This window comes from Pteropus alecto, unplaced genomic scaffold, assembly GCF_000325575.1.
Source record: "Pteropus alecto unplaced genomic scaffold, ASM32557v1 scaffold25, whole genome shotgun sequence".
Lineage (NCBI taxonomy): Eukaryota > Metazoa > Chordata > Mammalia > Chiroptera > Pteropodidae > Pteropus > Pteropus alecto.
In genome coordinates this window covers 12988006-13003486 of record NW_006441955.1, presented here as the reverse complement: position 1 = coordinate 13003486, position 15481 = coordinate 12988006, and the positions used below count along the sequence as shown (strand labels likewise).

At 34.2% G+C, this 15481-nt stretch overlaps 1 protein-coding gene and 1 pseudogene across 3 annotated transcripts in view; one reads left to right on the top strand and one right to left on the bottom strand.

Moving 5' to 3' along the window:
- The window catches only part of ATG4C (autophagy related 4C cysteine peptidase), a 68479-nt gene extending 53315 nt beyond the window's left edge, over window positions 1-15164 (bottom strand). Inside the window, exon 1 of one of the 3 annotated variants that reach the window (XM_015595292.2) lies at window positions 15097-15164. The gene's annotated coding sequence lies outside the window, so the exon portion shown is untranslated. Of the gene's footprint in view, window positions 1-14696; window positions 14879-15096 lie in introns of those variants that run through there. The other 2 variants (XM_006919269.3, XM_015595291.2) reach the window with 2 other exon arrangements.
- LOC112485918 lies at window positions 9097-9215 on the top strand (annotated as a pseudogene).
- Window positions 15165-15481: the final 317 nt, after the last annotated feature.

Sequence of the window (15481 nt, the reverse complement as noted above, 5' to 3'; positions counted from 1 at the left end):
TTTCATAACAAAAACTCTCAGCAAACTAGGAAGAGAAGGAAACTTTCTCAATTTGATAAAGAACATCTTTTAAAAAACCTACAGCTAACATCATACTTGATGTTGAGAAACTAGAAGCTTTCCAGCTAAGTTCAGGAACAAGGCAAGGATGTCTCCACTGTTTTTCAATATTGTACACAATGTCTTCATTAATACAGTAAGACAAAGAAAGAATAGAAAAGAAAAGGCGTATGGATCGGGAAGAAACAAAATTGTCTTTCTTCACAAATGACATGATTATCTATGAAGAAATTTTTTTAAAAAATTGACAAAAAAAAAGACTCCTGGAAACAATAAGTGATTGCTGCAAGGTTGTAGAATATAGAGTTAATGTATGAACTCAATCGCTTTCCTATATGCCAGCAATGATCAAGTGGAAATTGCAATTAAAAACACATTAGCATTCACATTAGCACCCATCAAAAATGAAATACTTAGGTATAAATCAAACATAATGTGCTAAGATCTATATGAGGAAAACTACAAAACTCTAATGAGAGATCTCAGTTAAGAACTAAAATGAAGAGATATTCCATGTTCACGGATAGGAAGACTCAATATTGTCAAGATGTCAGTTCCTCACAACTTAATCTAAAGATTCAATACAATCTCAATAAAATCCCGGCTAGTTATTTTGTGGATATTGGCAAACTGATTCTAAAGTTTATATGCTGAGGGAAAAGACCCAGAATAGCCAACACAATATTGAAGAAGAACAAAGTTGGAAGATTGACACAAGCCAACCTCAAAGCTTATTATAATGCTACAGTACCATGACAAAGAGATATTAGCAAAAGACTAGGCAAACTGATCAATGGAACAGAATAGAGAGCACAGATATAGACCCAAATAAATACAGTCAACTGATCTTTAGCAGAGGAGCAAAGGCAAAAATTAAAGCCAAGATAGTCTTTTCAACCAATGATGCTAGAAAAATAGGACATTCACATGCAAAAAAAAGAATCTAGACACAGACCATACATCCTTCACAAACTCTGGAAGAATTGCAGACCTAAATGTGAAACACAAAACAATAATAGTCCTAGAATACTTAAATGACCTTGAGTATGGCGATGAATTTTTAGGTACAACACCAAAGGCACTACCCCTGAAAGAAATAACTGGCAAGCTAAACCTCATTAAAATTAAAAACTTCTGCTCTGAGAAAGACAATGGCAAGAAAATAAAAAACTAGCCACAAACTGGGAGAAAATTTTTGCTAAAGATACATTTGATAAAGAATTGTTATCCAAAATATATTTTTCTAAAAAATTTTTTAAAACTCAAAAACAAGAAAATGAACAACCTGATTTAAAAATGAGCCAAAGACATTAACAGATACCTCACCAAAGAAGATAACAAGTAAGCATATGAATATATGCTCCACATCATACTTTATCAGGAAAACGGATGAAAATAACGTGATACCACTACATACTATTAGAATGGCCAAGTCCCTAACACTGAGAACACCAAATGCTGGCAGTGTTGTAGATCAATAGGTACTCTCATTCATTGCCAGTAGAAATTCAAAATTGTACACGTACTTTGGAAGACAGTTTGGCAGGTTCTTACAGAACTAAATATACTTTTACCATATGATCCAGCAACTGCACTCTTGTTATCAAGCCATGAAAAGATACCCCAAAGGAAACCAAATGTATACTACTAAGTGAAATAAGCCAATTTTTAAAATAATTCCAACTGTATGACATTCTGGAAAAGGCATAACTATGGAAACAGTAAAATGATCAGTGATTGCCAGGGGGAGAAAGGGAGAAGAGGATAAGTAGGTGGAACATAGAGGATTTTTAGAACAATGAAACTATTCTGTATGATACTATAATTATAGATACATGTCATTATACATTTATCCAAATCCATAGGATGCACATCACGGAAAGTGAACCCTAATGTAAACTCTGGACTTTGGGTGATAACGATGTATCAAAGTAGGTTCATTGATTTTAACGAATGAACCATTTGTTGACAATAATGTTGATAGTGGAGAAGGTTGTGTGTGTTGGGGGACAGAAGGTATATGGGAACTCTGCATATTCTCTCTGAATTTTGCTGTAAACCTAAAAGTACTCTAAAATACAAAGTTTGTTCATTATTTTAAAAATAGTAGAGCAATCCAAGGATTAGAGTGAAAAAAAAAAAGAGCAGCATGAATATGATCTATGTATCTATATGCATATATATTTTGTATGTATATTCATATGCCCACCCCCCCCCACACACACACGCATAAAACAATGTCTAGAAGTCCATAATGTTAAAAGTGGAATCTCTAAGAGATGAAATAGCATTTTTACTTTCTTGTTTTGTACTTTATTATTTAAATTGTTTACATTGAGCCTCTTTTAAAATAATAAAATTATTCAAAAACAAATTGCTCAAATAAAAATTTAACATACAAAATTACAAATGTGCCCAGGTTATATTAAACTCTAACAAAACAACTGAAATTGCTCAACTAAGAAATGTGCAAAAAAGACATTCTATTACAAAACTGCTAAGCAGCCTAGCCTATAAGATAAAATGCTGAGACAAAGTGCTTTTTCCTTTTTAAGATAAACAACTTTATTCTTGTGGTTCTTAAAGACATTGGATTCAGCTATTTAGTCATGTAGAAAACTTTAACTTCCTCAATGTAATTTCCCCAGAGCAGCTTTGGCTGAATAAAATAACTTAATTCATAACTTTTGTTTCCTCTCAAAATAAATGTGGTGAGATTTAGAAAGAAGAAAAATAAATTAATACTTGAATCCATTCAGTCCATTAAAATATTTTCTTTATGTTTATCTGAGATAAGCCAAAGGAATGCAAGATAAACAGTATGTTTAGTTTAACTACAAATGAACAAAAAACACAAATGAAAAAAAATCACAATGACAAGTCATCTTAGTACAAAATGTTAAACTATCAACACCCACAAATTCTTTCCGAAAGCTCTTCTAATTAAAAAAAAATTAAATTAAAAATTCATTGTCTATCCAAGTATAAAGCGAAGCGATACCCATTCATTATCCGGTATATTTCAATCTCATACAGTATCTAAAATACTTGGTTTGACTGTGCCAGTAATCACACTGATATGCCAAAATTCTTGTTAATTTTATGTAATGTTGGAAAACCATCAAAATAACACTCATCACAATTCCCACTTTTAGAAGAGATTTATGGTTTATTTCTTAAAATGTTAGAGAAATTAATAACTTTTTTCAAGTAACCTTTACTAATGCATACTACAGCAAATATTACCATCTACTTCATTTCTGCTATTTACATTGTGACAAATCCATTTTTAATTAACAGACGACAGCATTAAAGAGAAAACTTTATCTCAATAAACATAGATAAAGCTACCAGATGAAGTTTATTACTAAACTTTATTGTTAATGATGTGAAAAGCAAAGTGAAGACTAAGCAGAGTCCTTTTGGAAGGCACAGCTACAACATCTGATATGAAAATCATCGACTGAGAACAGCTGTCAATTTTAGAGAGTCACTTTTCTAACCACAACCACACATTAAGACAGTTGATAAATTATAAACTGATAAATGTAAAAGGTACTCAAATCAATGTCCTTGAAGGGCGGAGGAAGGTAATCAGCCTCTCCCATATGGCAAGAGAGAGAATGTTTTATCCACGGCATATTTAAAACCAAGTAAAAGCTCCTGACAGAACTTTAGAGACTGATTCTACAAAATATATCTCAGTCACATAGCACAACCAGTAAATACACTGCAGACTTCCAGGCTATGTGTATGCTTGGGTATCTTCCCCAAATGGTATCCTGCAGCAAGAAATATACTGATTTACAATTTTTGATGTGCTTTTAGGTATACCATCAAATAAAATTAACTGTGAGGTCCTCTCTTAAGTTTTTTATCTACTGCAACCTTTTCTACCTGCTTGCATTTTTAGTAACAAATATCAATCCCTTGTCTGACCTTGAATGTCTCTCGATATGTTGGTCTGTCTTCTCTATTCTCTTATTTCATCTCCCCATTTCAGTTCCTTATTTACAGAAACATCAATTATCGTATCCATTTCTATTCCCTCATTTTACCTATACTTGACAATCTTCTGTCTTCATGCAATGTACTTTGTGTTTGGTTTGTAAACCCAACAGGCTTATTTAAAAAAAAAAAAAAAGTGGTAAATATGAAAAAGAGAGCACTGGTAAATTTATTTGGATTATCTCTTTCAGAGCTAAGGGTTAGACAATGTAGATGGCTGGCAATAAGAGACAAAGACAGAAAGATTAAGAAAAGGAATAGCAACATGATAAGGGCAAGACACACATGTTCAGAGCCTGGCTTTTAAGAAAAATAAAAAGCTGATAGCAAAAAGACTAAAAAGGTAATTTTGCCTCAAGGATACATCTTATAAACATTGTTAGGATTCCTCAGGATCACATCCTCTAGTTAAAAACACTAAATTAATGCATAGCTACTTTATAATGATGACATAAAAAAAATGTACTATTTATGTGTTCTTTTAATTCTAAAAAAGTAAAAACATCTATAGAAGAAACTAAGTACTGAGCAGACACTCACATATGACTTATATCAAGTTTCTACAGGCAAAAATCTCCACTGTGCAACACTATTACATGCTCACAGACTGTAAAGTTGTCTTCATGAACCAACCTAAATGGGATATAAAGAATTTAAATGACCTCAATCATTTACTTGAAGACTACAATAAGAATTATTAATGATATCTGGGATATTTTAAGCATTTCTCGATCTTACCTCTAAGAACATAATGTTTACTATAGTTTGATAAACAAATTTTAATTATGTCAGGACCTTAGTAACCTCTGATGAGTCCAAGGTAACCGAATGTTCGCAGACTCTATATTTTATTTTTTAAATTAATTTTATTAAATTTATTGGGGTAACATTGGTTATTAAGATTATATAGGTTTCAAGTAAACAATTCTATAATACTTTATCTGTATATTGCATTGTGTGTTCACTACCCAAAGTCAGGTCTCCTTTCATCACCATATATTTGACCCCCTTTACTTATCCCCCGCACCCTACTTTCCCTCTGGTAATCACCATACTGCTGTCTGTGTCTATGAGTTTTTGTTTATCTTGTTTGTTCATTTTTTGCTTTCTGTTTTATATCCCACATGAGTGAAATCATATGGTTCTTGACTTTTCCCGTCTGACTTAACAATTCCGTTTGCAATTGCAACAAAAAGATTAAAATACCTAGGAATAAACTTAATAAAGGATGTGAAGGACTTATATACTGAAAACTACATTACTAAAAGAAATTGAAGAAGACATAAAGAGATAGAAAGGTATTCCATGTTCATAAACTGGAAGACTCTAAGAATTAAAATGGCCATGTTACCCAAAGTGATGTACAGATTTAATGCAATCACCATCAAAATCCCAATGGCATTTTTTAAAGAAACAGAACAAAAAAAATCATCAGATTTGTATGGAACCACAAAAGACCCAGAATAGCCAAAGCAATCCTGAGAAGAAAGAACAAAGCCAGAGGTAACACATTCTCTGGCTTCAAATTATACTACAAAGCAACAATAATTAAAATGGCATGGTATTGGCAGAAAAACAGACACACTGAACAATGGAACACAACTGAGAACCTAGAAATAAATATGGGCAAATAATTCTTGACAAAGAAGTCAAAAATATACAATGGAGAAAAGAAAGCCTCTTCAATAAATGGTGCTGGGAAAATTGGAAAGCCACATACAAAAGAATAAAACTAGACTGCTAATTGTCACCATACATAAAAGTTAATTCAAAATGGGTCAAAGACCTAAATTTAAGACCTGAAATAATAAAATATATAAAAGAAAACATAAGTACTAAATTTACAGACCTTAGTTTTAGGGAGGATTTTATGAATTTGACTCCGTACTTTAAAATGCAACTTTGAGAAGTGTTAAATATGCAGTCTACATACAAGAAGTAACATATTGGGTCGAATCATTTAATCAACAAACTTAAACTCTATAAGAATTGAAGGATGTCAGAATATCAGAATTGAAAGGGAACTTACAAAGCATCTGGTAACTTATAGTAAGCAGTAATATTAATAACAGTTTTTAACCATTTTTCCCACACAATACACTAATCTACTGGTATTTGCTCCTCACCTACAGTACTTGGGATGGGGAGGAGTAGTGAAAGAAAATGTGTAAATTTGAAAAACTGAAAAAAGTATCACTCTCATACCCAGGAATGTGATCTGCTCTCTGGTTCAGATACCATAATTACTGAGTTCAATCATCCATATAGTAGGGAGATCTTTATATACAACCTTGCATATTCACCTAGCCTCTAGGTGAACACTTTTAGAACAGGGAGCTAGATCAGTACTTAACAAGCTTTGTACTGAGCTGAAAATATAAGTTCAAAAGCCTGATAGTGTTTTAAACTATTTTTTTTCTACCAATATAACTGTCCTAGAGCAGCGGTCTCCAACATTTTTGGCATCAGAATCTAATGCCTGATGATCTGAGCTGGTGATGCTAGTGCTGGGGAGCAGCTGCAAATACCAATGAAACTTCACTTGCTCGTTGGCCGCTCACCTCCTGCTGTGCAGCCTGGCTGCTGACCAGCCACAGACCAGCACCAGTCTGAGGCGTAGGGGTTGGGGACTCCTGTTCTGGAGTATCCACATAACTACATGATACTGGTCAATTTAAAACAACTACACTTGCTTGAAAGACATATGGAACCAAAAGTCTGTGTCCTTTAATTTCCATTAACTGGTCATGGCTGTGCCCTCTGAAACTAATCCCTCTTCCATCTGATAACCCATCACATATTTAAAGACACACCTCCTATTCCTCTCCTCCATTATCTCTTTTCCACATTAAATATTCTCAATTCCTTCAATTAGTCACAAGACTGCTATATAGGAGTGGTAATAGCAGCCTCAATCGAGGTACTGGTAAGGGATAAGAAATAAGAAGACATAAGCAACAAGCAGAGATAGTAGAACTAGCAACATCAGATAAATATACGAAATGTTTATAACCTCACACACAAAGATTTCAGGTCTGATGGATAATGATGCCATTAACAGAAATAGGGAGCCCCAGAGGAGGCTAACAAGACGATGAGGAATTCAGTTTGAGACACCGATTTTGAGGTTTGTAACAAGTAAACATGGAAAAGCTTTTTTCCAAGTCCCAGTCCATTAATTTACTCTAGCCAAGAAAAAGGTATGTCCATATTATTGAGAATAGTAATTACATGTCATTTAAACATAAAATATCACACTTATTTATTCATTAAGTATTTGAGTGGTTACTTCTATAAGGTACTATGAGAGATACAATGAGCCATGAAACCAGTTCCTGTCCTCATTAACCTTATATTCTAATGAGCAAGATATTTATAGCTAATCAGAACTCAAGACCACATATGGTTGACTCACAATAGAAATGAAAAGCGTTATAATCAGTAAGAGAAAATATTTTCCACTTTCCAATGAGACTATTCACACATGAAAAATATCACAGGGTAACACAAAACAAAGTCACAACTGGCATTCTTCAAATACAAATATAAAAAGGACATACAAATAACATAAATCTTTCTATTCTGGGTGTAAATACAGGAAAACACTAGCCATATTTCTAAGGAATGAGTTAAAGTACCCTAAACAATTATGTCTATTGTTAAAGATTAATGCTTGAATTGTATCATCAGTCAAAAGAGCATTGTTTAAAATGTACACAAACACAATTGTTTTGGGTTACAAGTGGCACTGTTTGATGTCATTTTTCTCAACATTTCTCATTTTAAATAGTATATCAATTTGAAAATAGAGCTACAAGTTTAAAACCTTACAAAGATAAAAACTGTATATTCTCTATCTGATATAACTGTTCTTGAGTTTCCTATAACTATATATTATGATACAGTCAAATTATTATGTCTACTTTAGTAGTTTTACAGGTAACTGATTTTATAGAGAGTCTATTAAAAAAACAGTTTAGTAAGAATTTAACTATATTTTAAATTGATAACATAATCACAGAAAAAAATTCAAATAATTTTGAATACTTACTTTGACTACATATCTTTAATGGGATATATTCTGAGGACATAAAAGGGAAAAAAAAAAAAAAAAAAAAATCTTCACTGGGGAAATCTGTTGTTACTATCAGTAAAGTAATTCCAAAACTATCTTATGTGTGTTGTTGGACAGATTAGATGAGTAAATATATTGATGTAGTGAAGAATCAAAATTCTCCCTATATGAAAGGGAAATACAAATTTGAACTGAGAGAGGGTAAAGAGGAATTCTGTGGTTTTGAATTTAAATTTAAGGTAAACTATAAACTCATGATTTCTTTAAAAAAACATGTGGGGCGGGGGGGCATCCCTACTTACAGGGCCTATAAACAATGAGACTCCAGTAGCTACAAGAACAGTTGACCCTTAAACAATACGGGTATGAATTGCACAAGCTGGTCCACTTATATATGGATTTTTTCAATAATTATAAATGTATTTTCTCTTCCTTATAATTTTAATAAAATTATTTCTTCAGCTTATTTTAAGAATACAGCATATAATACATATAACATACAAAATATGTATTAATCAACTGTTTATGTTTTCAGTAAGGCTTCCAGTCAATAGTAGGCTACTGATTTAGGGGAGTCAAAAGTTATACATGCATTTTTGACTGCATGGGGGTGAGCACCCCTAACTCCTGCATTGCTCAAAGGTTAACTGTCTTGTCAATGCCCAAATCTTGGCTTCTAAGTACCATTTCCCACTAAAATGAACCAGTGCTCCAAAGTAAAATAGCTGATTCCAGGGCTTGAACAGGGAATATACAAAGTGAGCCTGGAATATCTCATTGTGCAAAAAGTTAAGAATGTGCCCAAACACCAATGTGGACATATGCAAAGGCCACAGGAACCAGTGTGAAAGGGCTAACAAAATTTGGGATAATTTAATCATCAATAATAATAGTAACAGGTTATAACGCAGTGGATAGACTTTTTTTAAAAAAAGAATCCATCTACAGAATCCATCCACAGCCATGCCACCCTGAACGTGCCCAATCTCGTCTGATCTCGGAAGCTAAGCAGGTGTGGGCCTGGTTAGTACTTGGATGGGAGACCACCTAGGAATACTAGTTGCTGTAGGTGTTAAAAATAAATAAATAAATAAAAATAAACAAATAAACAAATAAATAAATTAATTAAAGAATCCTTGGATATATCGTGATACTAAAATAAAGGAGAGAGGAGGAACAGCTTTTCTTTAAAGAAGAGGACAGCCAGCAAACATATGTACAAGGATTGAGAGAACTGGAAAACCACTATTTGGCAACCATCAATGCAATGATGATTCAGGCAAGGTTCTAAAAGCACTAACAGAAAAATAAATTGTTGGAAACCAAAATACCCAATGATCTCAAAGTATCATCCCCACAAATTAATTAAGCACAAAAGGAAAAAGATACTTTTAGAATATATAAACCTGGCTAACTCAAGTAATCGATTTTAACATTACCAATAATGGGACAAATGATCATTATATTACTCTTGATGTGATGAAATAGAAAGTTTACAATATCTCCTATGTAACAGTCTTGAAAAAAACTTATTTAACTGAAACTGTGAGGAAACAATCAGACAAATTTATTTTGTGAGCCATTTTACAATACAATTGGCCTGGACTCTTTAAAAATGGCTGTCTTGAAAGACCAAACAAAAGAAAGGAAGGAGAAGAAAAAAAAAGGTGGTGATTTTTCTAGAAAAAAGAAAACAGAGATATGATGACTAAATACAATTCATAATCTCTGCTTGGATTCAGTATTTTAAAAGAAAAAAAGCTATAAGGACATTACTGGAACATTTGAGGAAATTTGCATTTTTGAATATGGCCTATACATTAGATAATATTATCAAGTCTAAATTATTTGGGTATGCTAATGGCATTATAGTTACATAGGAGAATGTCCTAGTTCTTAGGAGATGCATGATGAAGTATTTAGGAGTGAAGTATCACTATTTCTCCACCTTATTTTCAAATGGTTCAGCAAGAAAAAAAAAGTGCATATGTGTATTTAGAGAAAGCAAATGAGGCATAATGTGAATTTAGGTGAGGCATATACAATATTGTACTACTCTTTCAACTTTTTATAGGTCTGAAACTTTCAAATGAAAAAAAGGTAGGAAAAAAGATAGTGTGGAAATTAACTTTAGAGCAGCTGATCAGACTTCGTAAAGTCTAACTACTTCTTCACCTTACCCATAAGAGCTAAAAGCAAGTACAAAGTTCAGAAAGGTTTGGCTAAAAATAAAAGTAATAATCTTAACAAATAATAAGTAATTAAAACTAATCTAACATTAATTTCCTATTATAGCAGCAGACTAAACATAATGTCTGATAAGAATCTGTGAAAGATGTTATGTGGTAACTTATGTAGTACGATTGCAAATAAACAAAGTCACCTTATATAATATTTTCTCCAAGTCCAAATATGACTACCAAACAAATATTTTTTCCAGTTGAGCTCTACTGGCTATAAGGAACTCTAAAGTTTAAATGTTGTCAAAAAAGTCCAGATGGTCTCAGACCCCATATCACTATAATAATAATAATAATAATAATAATAATAATAAACTCTGTACCAAGAGTTTTGTTAAGTTATGTATATATCATCTCATTTAATTCTCACAACTCTATAAGACAGGTATTATTATTATCCTATTATAGATTTTTAAAAACAACAAAGGCTTAAAACAGCTTCTTCAAGGTCATACTGCTAGTAAATAGCAAAACACACCTTGAATCCAGGTAGTCTGACTCTAAAGTCCATGTTCTTTGCTCTACACATGCTACTGCTTCACTATGAAATGTAAAATTTAAATAATAAACTGATTGTTTGATTCAATATTGCCCAAATTACACAAAGGAAATATTTCAAAGAAAAATCAAAAACATATCCTTTTTTCTCTAATACACTTTTATATATACATATATACCAACTGAATGAAGTAAAAATTTAACAGGATGCCCAATTTACTGCCAAATCTCAAGTGAAAATAAAGATGAAAATATAATTCTTACTCAGTTACCTATTCATATATATGGTTGAATGTTACCTATAAATTCAAAACAAATACCTACTCACTCAAGAAAAAAAATACTGTAAAAACTTGTTTCAGGTACACCATTCCTCAAATATACTTAATAAGTAAACAACGACATAAAAGAAAAAAATGAATAATTAAGAAATTAACCCTGAACAGATGTCACAACAAAAAATATATATTAACAAACAAAGCATGTCCCATCAAACTTGGTCATCTTACAATGTTCTCTATCTCAGTGAACTATACCACAGTACATCCAGTTACATAAGCCAAAAAGCTAGAGGTGGCAGATGGCACCTTCCTCTCCCTCATTCTTCATATCTAATCCATCATCCAGTGCCACCTCCTAAACACCTCTAAAATCCATTCACTTCTACCTATCCTCAAGACCACTTTGTCCAAGATAATATCACCTCTCCATATCCACACTCTTATCCCCTCTGTAATTAGTTTTTCTTCCGTATTACACCAAGTACTTCTTCATAGCACTTACAACAGCTGCAACTTTAAATTTCTTTGATGGAAACTGTGTTTTGTGCCTGCCTCCCCTGTTATGCAATACGTTCTATGAAGGCAGAGGCTGTATTTACTGACCACCATATGACTGCGGCCTAAAAGAGTGCCTAGTTAATAAATGCTAAATGACCGAATGTAGATCAAGGATTACAAATTTATAAACAGCCCGCCCCCCTCCAAAAAAAAAAAAGTGGTTATAAGGCTCACTAACCATCATAAGGAGTACCTTATTTCATCATTTCTAGATCACACATTTTTACATTTTAACTCTGAAACTGAATGCATCTTACAGTTGACAATCTTTAATTGGAATTTTTTTTATAGCAGCTCATAAAATAATGACATCTTAGAATAAAAAAAAAAAAAATCATGACTTGATAAAATAGGAAAATCTACAATACACCTGGTCCACTCAGTTCAAACATGGTAATCTAGCTTCTCTTCTTTGGACACCATCCTACTTCAAACATTCAATAATTAACAGAGCCTACTGGTTCTTTCACCAACAGCTATTAAATCCATTCCATTCTTCCATTCCCATTACAATAACACTAGATCATCTAATTCCTCATTGCCTCATAGCTGAGCTCTTGTTTCAAATTCAACCAACACTGCGCACGTACTACATTCAAGAAACTGAGCTACAAAGCAGTCCAGTTACCTGTCCTTCCTTCTAATCTCTCTCCCCTACAATCCAGAATTTTGTTCATTTTATGACTCAAACTGGAATTACTTTCTACCCAATTTCTACCTACTAAATCCCTACTTATACTTAAGTACTATGTCAAATCTCATCTTCATCAAATCTTCCTTAATCTCTTTTCAACTTTAACATTCCAAAACACATAAAATCTAATGCATATTGGCTATATTTTCTGCTTCTTGAAGGCAAACTTTATGTCTCATATATTCTGTTAGAACCGCAAGCTCCCTATGAGCAGGGCTTTTGTCTGTTTTGTTCACTGTTGTATCCCCAGCACCTAGAATATCTGGTACATAACAGCTGCTCAGCAAGTATGTATTGAATTAATGCTCTTTGTAAATTCCTGGGTAGAGAATAAATCTTTGCAGCTATGTAAGCCAATCTTCACTGGGAAAAGTCAAAAAGAACTGGACTAAGTAACTTGAATTCTTTTAGCTTCAGTTTCCTCATCTGCTAAATGTAAATAATGTTCAATAGCTCACTGAGTTGTTATAAGGATTAAATTCAATAATGCTTTAATAGTACAGACCTGAGGGCAAGCAGATGCTCTCAATAAATGTTTTATTTTGTGTCTATAGTCAAATAGTAATAAGTATTTAATAAATGCCTACTTAACTGAATAAAATCTCAGGAAAAATGTAAAAAGTTTGAGTAACATCAAGCTTCATCAGTTATCTAATAAAGAATTCTTTGAGTGAATTAATTCTGAAATATTTATATTGAGCCCCAAATACTAAGCATGGCTGAAACCATTTCTGATTAAATAGGAATAATCCTAACTTGACAGGGTACAGGTATTAATATTTATATTTTAGTGACACACATAGATTATATTGGACTGCTTAAAGAAAAACAATGATTTTACTACTAGAATTTCTATAGTGCAATAATTAGAAGAAAAGCTGCAAACTTGAGTTATATGGTCCCCCAAAAGGCAGGAAGCACAAAAATTTCTGTCTACAAAACATCGGTTAATAGTATACAATGCTGTTTTATCAGAACAAAATATACAGAAATTCCTCATAAGCAATTATAACAAACAAATCTTTCGATATATCTGCATTCATTTTACAGAAAAAGAACATCAGGTAAATGGTTTTTAAACTTTTTAATAAACAATTCCAAAAACTGGCCACTTTTTAACTTTAAACAGTTTCCAAAATTTTACAGGGAATGAACTGATAATTAATTCAATACAGCATCAGATTATTGGACTAATTAGAAACTCTTCTTTTATTAGGGAAAAAGTTTTATTACTTTGTAAATTGAAACATACAGACTTTACCTTTCAAAGCTTTTCCAATCCCTCTAGGTACTTTCAATGACTAATAATCTAATTAAAAATCCCTAGCAACCAAGGAGGAAAGAGTATTTCCTTGTCTATCTGCTATTAATTGACAGAAAATCACTGCAAAATTCCACTGGCGACATAGGTGCCGAGTAGGAAGAGAGAAAAATAAACCTAAATAAGTAATCCAGATACAGAGATGTAGGATGAGGTATTCTCCTCTAACCATAGGTTAGCTGCGAACTCCCTGTGGGAAAATAATCGATATAAAATGAAAATGTAAGCCAAGGAAATCTCAAGAAACATAAACTCAATAAGCAGACATGCTAAGTTGACCACTGACGTCTTTCCTATTTACCAGTCATGATAAGAGTGTATTCGAGCCTCCAACCTAAAAAGCCCTTTGACGTGGATGGAGGTTGGCAGAGTTGAGAGTGAGCAAGAACGCAGTAAAGTGATTAAACGATGTCCGAATGAGAAAGCCTTAAGATACTCAGGTGAGTGTGTTAAGGTATGAAGCAATAAAAAGGCCCAAATAGAGGGTAAGGAGATGGGAATGAGAATGCTGAGATCTCAGGAATCCGATTTTTTGGTTTGTTTGGGTTTTTTCCCTTCTTCTTTTCTTCAATGGGGAGAAATAGGAAAGAAATAAATAGATGCGATAGCTTAGGGGACAAGAGGTCGCGCCTACAACATCTAAGAAAAGCCACAAGGAGAGGAGGAACAGAGGGGAAACAGTTGCCCACAGGAAGGATTATGGTTGCTTTGGAGCCCAGAAAGGGCAAGGAGTCCGAAGACAAATAACACTAGAAAGGCGAGATGAGGGAGGAGCCAAAACTCTCATAGAGTCCAAACGGTTGGCCACAGGGTCTCCAATGATGGCAGCCTTCCCCCACCTTATACACACCGCCCCACCGCCACCGCGCGCGCCCACCACCAAGAAACCTGGTCATTCATGTACCAAGACACTAATTCCCAACCTTCCGCCGACTTCCCTAGCCTCAAGGCGACCCCTCACCGAAGCAGAACGGGAGAAGTGTAAAAAATGTGCACGAGCCACCAACCCGGGAAATGTTCCAGCTCTAGCGCAAGCCGCCACAAAAACAGCCCGCACACACGAAGACACTCCGACCTCAAGGCCGCCGCCGCCACAGGCACCTCGAGCTCCGCGGCCACCGTAAGAAGAAGAACGGCCTCCCCTTCAAACCCAATAGGTCAGCCGCTTCCGGGACACTAAATCCTTTGGATTGGCGGCAGCGGTAGCAGCTGCTTACGGGCCCATTGTACTCCGCTGACTTCATCCATCCCTGTTTCCCCGGGTTCGCCACCCCCAGCCCCCTAAGTCATCAATACGGCAAACGCAGAGCCAAGGGAAAGTATCCATCTGTAAGCGATGTCTCTAATAAACCACATTATACCTGCCGGGAGTTCCTGTTGAACAATTGGACTTCCACTCCCAGCATGCCATGCAACACTACGACAAGTCTCTGTCGCAGAAACTACAAGATCCAGCCTGCAGTGCGACCCTCAGACTTCGCTCAGCCTCCGACGCCTGCAGCCCCCAAAAGCGATTTCAGAGGACCCATTAAATCCCTTATACTAATGTAGACCTTCTTACCAAGCTACTTTGGTAAAAATTGCAGTATTCCTTCCTATCCTGTTGTGAAGGTACTCTAAATCAAGAGGTAGTTGGGACTAAAGGTAAATACAGACAAAATATCAAGGAATGTGTGCGCTCATTTTCCACTTTGAAATTATTTTCAAGGATTGAAAAGACAGTCTGCCAACGCTTTTTATGAACTG